The sequence below is a fragment of the Siniperca chuatsi genome, linkage group LG15 (genome assembly GCF_020085105.1).
Source record: "Siniperca chuatsi isolate FFG_IHB_CAS linkage group LG15, ASM2008510v1, whole genome shotgun sequence".
NCBI lineage: Eukaryota > Metazoa > Chordata > Actinopteri > Centrarchiformes > Sinipercidae > Siniperca > Siniperca chuatsi.
Window position 1 is genome coordinate 28,928,165 of NC_058056.1, and position 8,764 is coordinate 28,936,928.

The 8,764-nt window shown below is 47.3% G+C and overlaps 1 long non-coding RNA gene across 1 annotated transcript; it reads right to left on the bottom strand.

Annotated features, from left to right (window-relative positions):
• Positions 1-6,331: 6,331 nt before the first annotated feature.
• On the bottom strand, positions 6,332-7,912 carry LOC122862113. The gene is made up of 2 exons (XR_006374635.1): positions 6,775-7,912; positions 6,332-6,674 (listed from the first exon to the last, which is right to left on the bottom strand). It is a non-coding gene; the product is annotated as an uncharacterized LOC122862113 (long non-coding RNA).
• Positions 7,913-8,764: the final 852 nt, after the last annotated feature.

An 8,764-nucleotide genomic window follows, 5' to 3' on the forward strand; every position in this document is an offset into this window, starting at 1 on the left:
TTGGTGATTTTCCTGGAGAAGCGTCCTGAAACCCACAGTTGAAGCCGCTGCCGTCCTGCTGGACAGAGCAGAGGACGGTTGTGTGGGTGTGAGGGTGAAGCAGAGGTGAAAACGCAGTGATGTTTGAGCGTTGGTGAGGAGGACAGAGATGGATCAGCTGCAGTGCTTCTTCGTCCTCTCTGCTGTCGGTGAATCGTTGGGACTCAGCAGCTCGTTCGTCTTCATCAAGCTTCGGTGACGTCTCATCGCAGCTGAAAAACACTCAAACTGAGTGAAACGTCCTCCATCCATCCAACAGTCGAGGAGGCTTCTGAATACAGCCAGACGTACAACAGAAAAGATGACAAAGTGGAATGAAAACACTTTCATGTGTTTGTTTGATTCACTTTCCTCCAGGACGCCGCAGAGCTAAATGGACACAAAGTGGGACATTTAAAAAGTGAAATGCTGGATGTGAATCCGGCTCTGATGAAGACCTCTGTGCGTTTGACTCCTGTTGCGTTCCTGAAGATAAACGGGTCCAGCATAAACATCAGACCTTCAGCTGAAGCTGCAGAACAAAAGGTCAAACTGTGACTGTTTCACGGTCACAGCTGCAGTTACTGTCCACCTGCAGGGGAAGAAAATGTCTCAATGAGACTTCGTGTTCAACAAAACTGCAGTCACTGTGATTTGAAGCTGGATCGTCTTCATCATCCTCGTCTTCCTCCTGCATTTTTCCTCCATTAAAGCGATGAAACCTGCAGACTGAGAGGATTTAACGCTTCGTCTTCATTTTCCTTCACGTTCGTTAATCTTCTTCGTTAAAGCTGATGAAGCGTGAAGTCGGATCGTCAGTCTGAAGGAACTCGAGTTCAGCCGATTAAACGTCCAGGTGACGTCATCATTTAAAGCTCCACTCATCAATATCTTTGTAGTGATGGTCTCTTTCTTCCCCACAAACTGCATTTATTTATTTCATTGTGTCGCGTCTTCCATTTCATTTTTATATTTTTGTTTTTCAATTGCAATGCTGGAATCTTCCCATGTAACGCACTGTGTGACTTTACTTTGAATGAAAGTATTAATAAAACGCGTTATTTATACATGTGTATTTTTGGCGGCTTCTGTTTATCAGTAGTTAATTGTTGTATACATTTCAGATGTTGCAGTTATTTGTCTTTATGGTCTAAAGCATCCTTTGTTATTGATTTATTATTGATTTCATTTCTGTTCTTTTCTTTTAGAAACAAACGAGAATGAATGGAGCTAAAGACAAAGATTGATCAGTGACATGAACACTGACTGATCGTTAGTTTCTATATTTATATCATATCAATATAATTATCATGAGTCTTATCAGCTGAGCTCTCCGTTAAACAGCTGATGGTGCAGAGTGCATTGTGGGTCAGACTGACTCAGACTCCGCCCACCAAACCTGCAGCTCATTAATATTCATGAAGCAGAGAGAGAGAGTGTGTGTTGACCACACCTGTGCCTGCTCAGTGCGCACGCACACACACACACGCACGCACGCACACACACACACACACATCACACGTGTGACTGTGTGTGTGCTCAACATCCCCTTACTCGCTTTTTCTGGAGCTTTGAACTGCAGTTTCACACACGTCTCTTTACTAATGGAGCCCTATCATCTGTTAATACATCTATTAACAGATGTGTTAATGTGTTAATAGATGTATTAACAGATGTATTAACAGATGTGTTAATAGATGTATTAATACAGCCATGCAGCAGATCTATATCTGTCATGTAGCAGCGTGTTTCGTGTTATCACGCCGACAGAAGTGCTGATCACACACAGGCTCCTCCCAGCATGCTTTGCTTTGATCTCCTCTGTTCACTCTGACGGTTTAATTAGAGAAATACTGACGGATTAACCCTTTAAACACTAACTGCACTGTCGTTCCCGGTTCTCCTCCTCCTCCTCCTCTTCATCACTCCTCCTTTCTAAACTGTATTTTCTGTCTTTCTTCTTCACGTCGTGTTGAACCCCCCCCCGGCAGCAGCTCTGTGTCTGTCAACATGCTGGAGCCTGACCGACTGTCTGCTCCTTCATCTCCTCCTCTCTGACCCTCAGTGACCTCCGACCTCCTGCTGCTGCTCCTCTGAGACTCCCTGAGGCCTGATGAGAGCCGAAGGACAGATTTACATTTCCATCCCAGCTGAGCCCGAAGCCTCTCTGAAGCTGAAGACTTCAGCCTGTTAGCAGCCTCGCCGTCCGTCCGTCCGTCCGGCTGCATCGTCTGTCGCCATGAAAGCTGCAGCGTGCAGATGAGAGGAAGTGGAAGCAGAGCGCCGCACACCCACACACACACACACACACACACACACACACACTGCCCAGCTGATGCACAACGACGCAACTCACAGGACACACGTCTCTTATTAAAACCCTGTCAGTGTTAAAGTACTGGTAGCAATAAAACGCCGTAGCGACCCGTTTTTTAACAGCAGGGTTTTGCGATACCTGTGTTGCGTCGGTACGCTGTGCAACACTATCGAATTATTCAGTTAAATACACAGAATATTCAAACAACATTTGCTTCTTCTGATGAATGTCTGAACCACATTATTATTGCGAAATGATAAATGTGGAGTGTTGCAAATCTGAAGACGCGACCTGCGCACGCTTCAGTTGGAGGCCTGTACTTCCTGTCGGCTGCGGCAGCCAATCTGCTTCCGTCTGCTTTCACGTCTCCATTACAGACTAATGTTTTCTTCTAACTAAGGCGGTGTCGTCCCTCATTCGTCCAGGAGTGATCTATCGTAGAAAAGGTTTCAGTCGTCGTCGTCTGGACGCTGTTTTCAGAATCAAAAAACAGGACAAAAGTGTAACTGAACCGAGAAGGAACGGCGTCTCCATTCCTTATGTGTCTGGACTGTCTGAAAAACCACAAAGGATCTTTAGACAGCACGATGTTCCTGTCTTCTTTAAACCAGGAAACACTTTAAGACAGAAACTCGTTCATCCTGAGGACAAGTTACCCACTCAGAAACAGAGCAATGTTGTCTACTCCATTCAGTGCAGTGAGGAAAACTGCAAAGAGCGGTACACAGGTGAGACCAAACAGCCACTTCACAAAAGACTTTATCAGCACAGACGACACGCTAACTCAGGATTACAGAGCGCCGTGCATTTGCATCTAAAAGCTACAAACCGCACATTTGAAGACAGCGAGGTGAAGAGTCTAAGTAGAGAGAAGAGTTGGGTTGAAAGAGGAGTCAAAGAAGCCATTTTTGTGAAAAAAGAAAACCCCTCTTTGAACAGAAATGGTGGTCTGAGATTCAACTTGCCCAAAGTTTACCACAGTGTGTTAACACCGTGGTCAAGCCAATCACATGCTAATCAGGCACTTAACAGTGATGAGGGAGGTGCAGCCAGAAAACAATAGGCCTGATTACTGATTACTGGGCCATCATGGAAACTATTAGGTCAGTTTCAGGTGAAACTAGCTAATCAACAGATACTCAGGTAGACTCCTCCCTGAGGGCGGGGCTTATGTAACACAGAGTAGCTTAAATTTCCAGTTCCCGTCCCATTTCTTCACAATTGAGAATGACTTCCGGATGGGAGCCGAAACGTCTTGATTCTGAAAACAGCGTCCAGACGACTACGACTGAAACCTTTTCTACGGTTTTCCTCTAACATCACACACACACACACACACACACACACAGCTGGTTAACTGTGTCATTAATCAGACAAAGGTTGAAGAGAGGACACGAGAAGACACACAGCCTTTAACTTGGCGTGTGCGATTCATGTGTAAATATTGTAATGGAGCCTATTGTTTATTATTATTATTATTATTGATACATTATTAATTTTATACTTATATTTTGTGTCCGAATGGTTATAAAATGGAGCAAAGTTTGTGAGTCAGTTCAACCGGAGCTGCATTCACACCTGTCCAACACCTGTCCGTCACCTGTCCATCACCTGTCCAACACCTGTCCATCACCTGTCCAACACCTGTCCATCACCTGTCCAACACCTATCCATCACCTGTCCGTCACCTGTCCAACACCTGTCCAACACCTGTCCGTCACCTATCCATCACCTGTCCAACACCTGTCCGTCACCTGTCCAACACCTGTCCGTCACCTGTCCGTCACCTGTCCATCACCTATCCGTCACCTGTCCAACACCTGTCCAACACCTGTCCGTCACCTATCCATCACCTGTCCGTCACCTGTCCGTCACCTGTCCGTCACCTGTCCAACACCTATCCATCACCTGTCCCTCACCTTTCCGTCACCTGTCAGTCACCTGTCCCTCACCTGTCCCTCACCTTTCCGTCACCTGTCCCTCACCTGTCAGTCACCTGTCCCTCACCTGTCCCTCACCTGTCAATCACCTGTTATCACCTGTCAACATGGGGATGACAGCGCTCCGTCCCGATCAACCAACACTTATTATCAAATTAAATACCCACAAAATAAACCATCAATAAAAACATCCCATAATAAATAACTACAACATAAAAGTCTTCATCAACCTTCATCCAATGGGCTTCTGAGGTTTTTGTGGTGCGTCTCTGTGATTGGCTGGTGATGGTCACAGGTGAGTCCTTCCTGTACAGGCGCTGACGCTTCAACATGTTGGGAACTGTTTGTCAGCTGATCTGGAGTCAGTCCCGGTCGCCTCGCTGCTTCCTTTGAGGCTGCTCTGTGGGGTCAAAGGTCACAGATAAGGCTTCCTCAGCTGACCTCTGACCTCCTGCGGCTGCAGGTCATTATGTCTCCATGAAAAAAACCTTCTTAAGGTGGATTTTTTTCTCTCTTCTGTCCTCCTTAAACTGCTTCCTGTTCCTTCCTCCAAAACAGATCGACCTGGTTTCTGAAACGAGGTCAGCGGGTTTTACTGTTTCTGAATCTTCTGATGAGCAGAGTCTCAGAGGACGGGGAGCCGTCAGAGGGTCTCTTCCTCCTCCTCCTCCTCCTCTTCCTCCTCCTCCTCTTCCTCCTCCTCCTCCTCCTCCTCCTCCTCAGTCAGACCGATGTGTTATTGAAGAGGGAAAATAAAGTCCTGCACGCTAACAGTCAGTTAGCAAGCTTGTTAGCTCAGCTGCTAACAGGACAGTGTATCGAAGCGCTCGTGTCCCCGTGTGTGAACCAGTGTCCTCCTCCACGCTGCTGTGAAAGGTCGGCTCGCTGTTGGTCAACGGCTGCTGCTTACATCAATAAAATAAGACTCGTGTTTTAAAATGTTGATATTATTCTGTACTTTAACTGAATGCAGGACACTGATGGAGAAAAGAGCCTCAAACTGTCTTCATGTCTCTGTGTTTTTAGAATTGAGTTCATTTTCCTTCAAGCACCCCCTCCCCCATGTCTCTCAAGCAAAGCTGTCACTCAGCCAATCAGCTAATTATACCCCCCCCCCGTCACACACCTTGGCTGGACAGTCAGTCATCCCCGCTGTGTTTCCATGGAAACGGGAGGAAGCAGCGGGCCAGGTGTGTGTTAAAGCTTCACTGCAGCTGAATGAAAATCAAACATAAGCAGCAGAGAGCAGTTATTATTATTATTGTTATTATTATTATATTATTTTATCATTATTGATCGCGTGGTCGGCACATGAACTCAAATCCTAACATGAACGTGATTAAATAAGGAGCAGAGAGCAGCTTCCTGAGGCGGCGACGGGAGGGGGGGGGGGACTCATATCTACATTTCATATCTACAGCTCCTAAAGCCGGCCGATGCATTTATCTCTTTAACAGACCAGAACCAGAACCAGAACCAGAACCAGAACTGGTTCAGAACGCAGCCGCCGGACTTTCTTTGATTTTGAAACGCTGCTGCTCGTCGTGAACACTGAAGTCATCCGACTGTCGCTGGAACAGCCGGCCATACATTTGATTTCTTATCGATCTCCCGTTCTTATCTGAAGGTGGGGGCCCTGTGAGGTTTACCTGGGCGGGCGTGGCCGGAGACACCTGAGTGGAAGGGTTACGGGTCGTTTCCAAAACACCAGTAACAGATTAAAACCGGTCAGGAACGTGTTTGGATGCACACCTGTCTGTGGGAGTTAATGTGACGTTAATATAGTTAATCTAAAGAAGCGATCGGCTCCTTTTGTTGTATTTTTAGAAGAAAGTCTCAGACGTGTTTCCTGTTCCGCTGTAACGCTTTCTTCTTATTGATCAGTCTGATTGATGATTAAGTTAAATGACTCATTTTACTCTTGAAAATAATCAATCAAACATTAGTTAATCAATGATCCTGACAGTGTTGATGAAGGACATGATGTTAACCCCTCGGTGACCTTCGACCCAGCAGGTCAGGTGGTGTCGCAGCAGATGAATGAAGCTGTGCTAACTTATTGATTTATTCTTTATTGTTTGCGTCGGAGCGGCTGCAGATCGAGAGTCGACGTCATCGGGCTGATGATGAGTCGGCAGTTTGGATCAGACTTCCTGTGATGTCACAGATGCCAGCTGGGATTAAAGGGACAGTCAACAAAGCCGAGTCTGCAGCCGTGTGAGGCCGGACTGACACGCAGCGGGGCGTTGAGCTAAACGCTAACATCAGCATGCTAACATTAGCTAGTTAGCAGTGAACACAGAGCGCAGCTGAGGCTGATGGGAGCGCCAGCAGCTCTGCAGGTGTTCGGTCAGAAACCAAAGCGTCGGACACGTTAACACGTCGACCTGATGGTGGCGCTAGATGGAAAGTCAGACATAAAGAAACAAACAGGAAGGTATGAGAGATTTCATCAGACACCGGCAGCATGTCAGCGATCCTACAAACTACAATACACACCTTTACAGCAGAGACGCGTGTGGCAGCACCGCCGCCATCTTGGCTCCTTATATAGTCCAGTGGCATCAGAACGGAACCAATCACCTGCAGGTACCGGTCGCTGGTGGACCAATCCCCTCGGTGGGCTGGCACACACCTGTTTGCATACAGTCCCACTCACACACACCTGTCACACACACACACCTGTCACACACACACACCTGTCACTCACACACACCTGTCACACACCTTGCCATGAGAGAAACACATGAACGTTAGTGAACTTGTTACCCCTATAATGGACCAATAGAACTGCAGGAGGCAGGAAAATACAATCAATCAATCAATCAATCAATCAAAGCAGTATAGTTTTCTTCCTGTATCCTCATCATGTCTGATGTCCCTCAGCCTGGCGGACAGTTTGTCCTCTCAGATAGGACGGACGTGCTGGAACAGAGGACAGAGTCGGCGTGGCCTGAAAGATGGCCGCTCCGGGCGGCGACACACCGCTGATGTCACAGGTCCGATGTGTTAAACCTCGTTCTGACGTTAATCCTGAGACCAGGTCTGGACCCTCAAACTGACACAATGTCCTCGCTTTCTAAAAATGTCCCCTCCTTCAGTGAGCTCACACACACACACACACACACAAAGCTGTGTTTCCAGCACTTCTGAGGACATTACATTGACTTACATTCATTCCCAGGAGTCACTTTGTAAACAGATTTATGTCCCCACAACAGGAGTAAACCCCCCCACACACACACACAGTCCGATGTGTATCAGAGGAGGAAATGAAGTTTGCTGATGGAGACGATATCAGACGGCTTCGTACTTCAGCTGAAACACAAACACTTTTTACTGTCGTCGTCATGGAGACGGAGGAGGAAACTGACTGTGTGTGTGTGTGTGTGTGTGTGTGTGTGTGTGTGTGTGTGTGTGAGTGTGTGTGTGTGTGATTCATGCAAACTCTCCTGGTATTTAAAACTCTTCTTCTCTGCTTCTGATTCAAATTGGGTTTAAAAATCCAGCTGATTTGACTGAAACACAAACAGCAGCAGTTATACACTGTTGGGACCCAGACTACATGATACCTCGCCTGTCCTCACCTGTCCACACCTGTCCTCGCCTGTCCACACCTGTCCTCACCTGTCCACACCTGTCCTCACCTGTCCTCACCTGTCCTCGCCTGTCCTCGCCTGTCCACACCTGTCCTCACCTGTCCACACCTGTCCTCACCTGTCCTCACCTGTCCACGCCTGTCCACACCTGTCCACACCTGTCCTCACCTGTCCTCGCCTGTCCACACCTGTCCACACCTGTCCTCGCCTGTCCTCACCTGTCCTCGCCTGTCCACGCCTGTCCACGCCTGTCCTCACCTGTCCACGCCTGTCCTCACCTGTCCTCACCTGTCCTCGCCTGTCCTGTCCACACCTGTCCACACCTGTCCTCACCTGTCCTCGCCTGTCCACACCTGTCCTCGCCTGTGAATGTCTTAAATCTTGTCTGGATTTTATCTGGTAGATTCTTTAAAGATCTGAATCTATCTTGTGTTCTATAATCGTTCTGTGATGTTTCCCAGAAAGTTTGATCGTTTCTTTGATGTTTTTATATTTATTTTCATTTTTTAAAATTTATATTGATTTATTTTATTTTATTTTATTTTATTTCTTTATGTATATTTCTTTGTGCCGCGGCAGCATGTCATGTAGAACCCGTCCATCCTGCGAGAGTCAGCTGTTCTCTTCTTCTTCTGATGAAGACTCGCTTTGCGTGGAAGTGTTAGTTGCTGCACATTATCAAAGCATCTTACTATAACTGCGAGGTCCGGATCTCCTCGCTCCACATCCCGGAGAAATAAACGTGTTTACACAGCGAAGCATCATGTGGGCGGCAGCGTGGGCGTGTTGCTGCTCTTTAGCCTGCAGTCTGCGTGTGCGTGTGTGTGTGTGTGTGTGTGCGTGTGCGTGCATGTGCGTGTGTGCGTGCGCGTGCGTGTGCATGTGTGTGC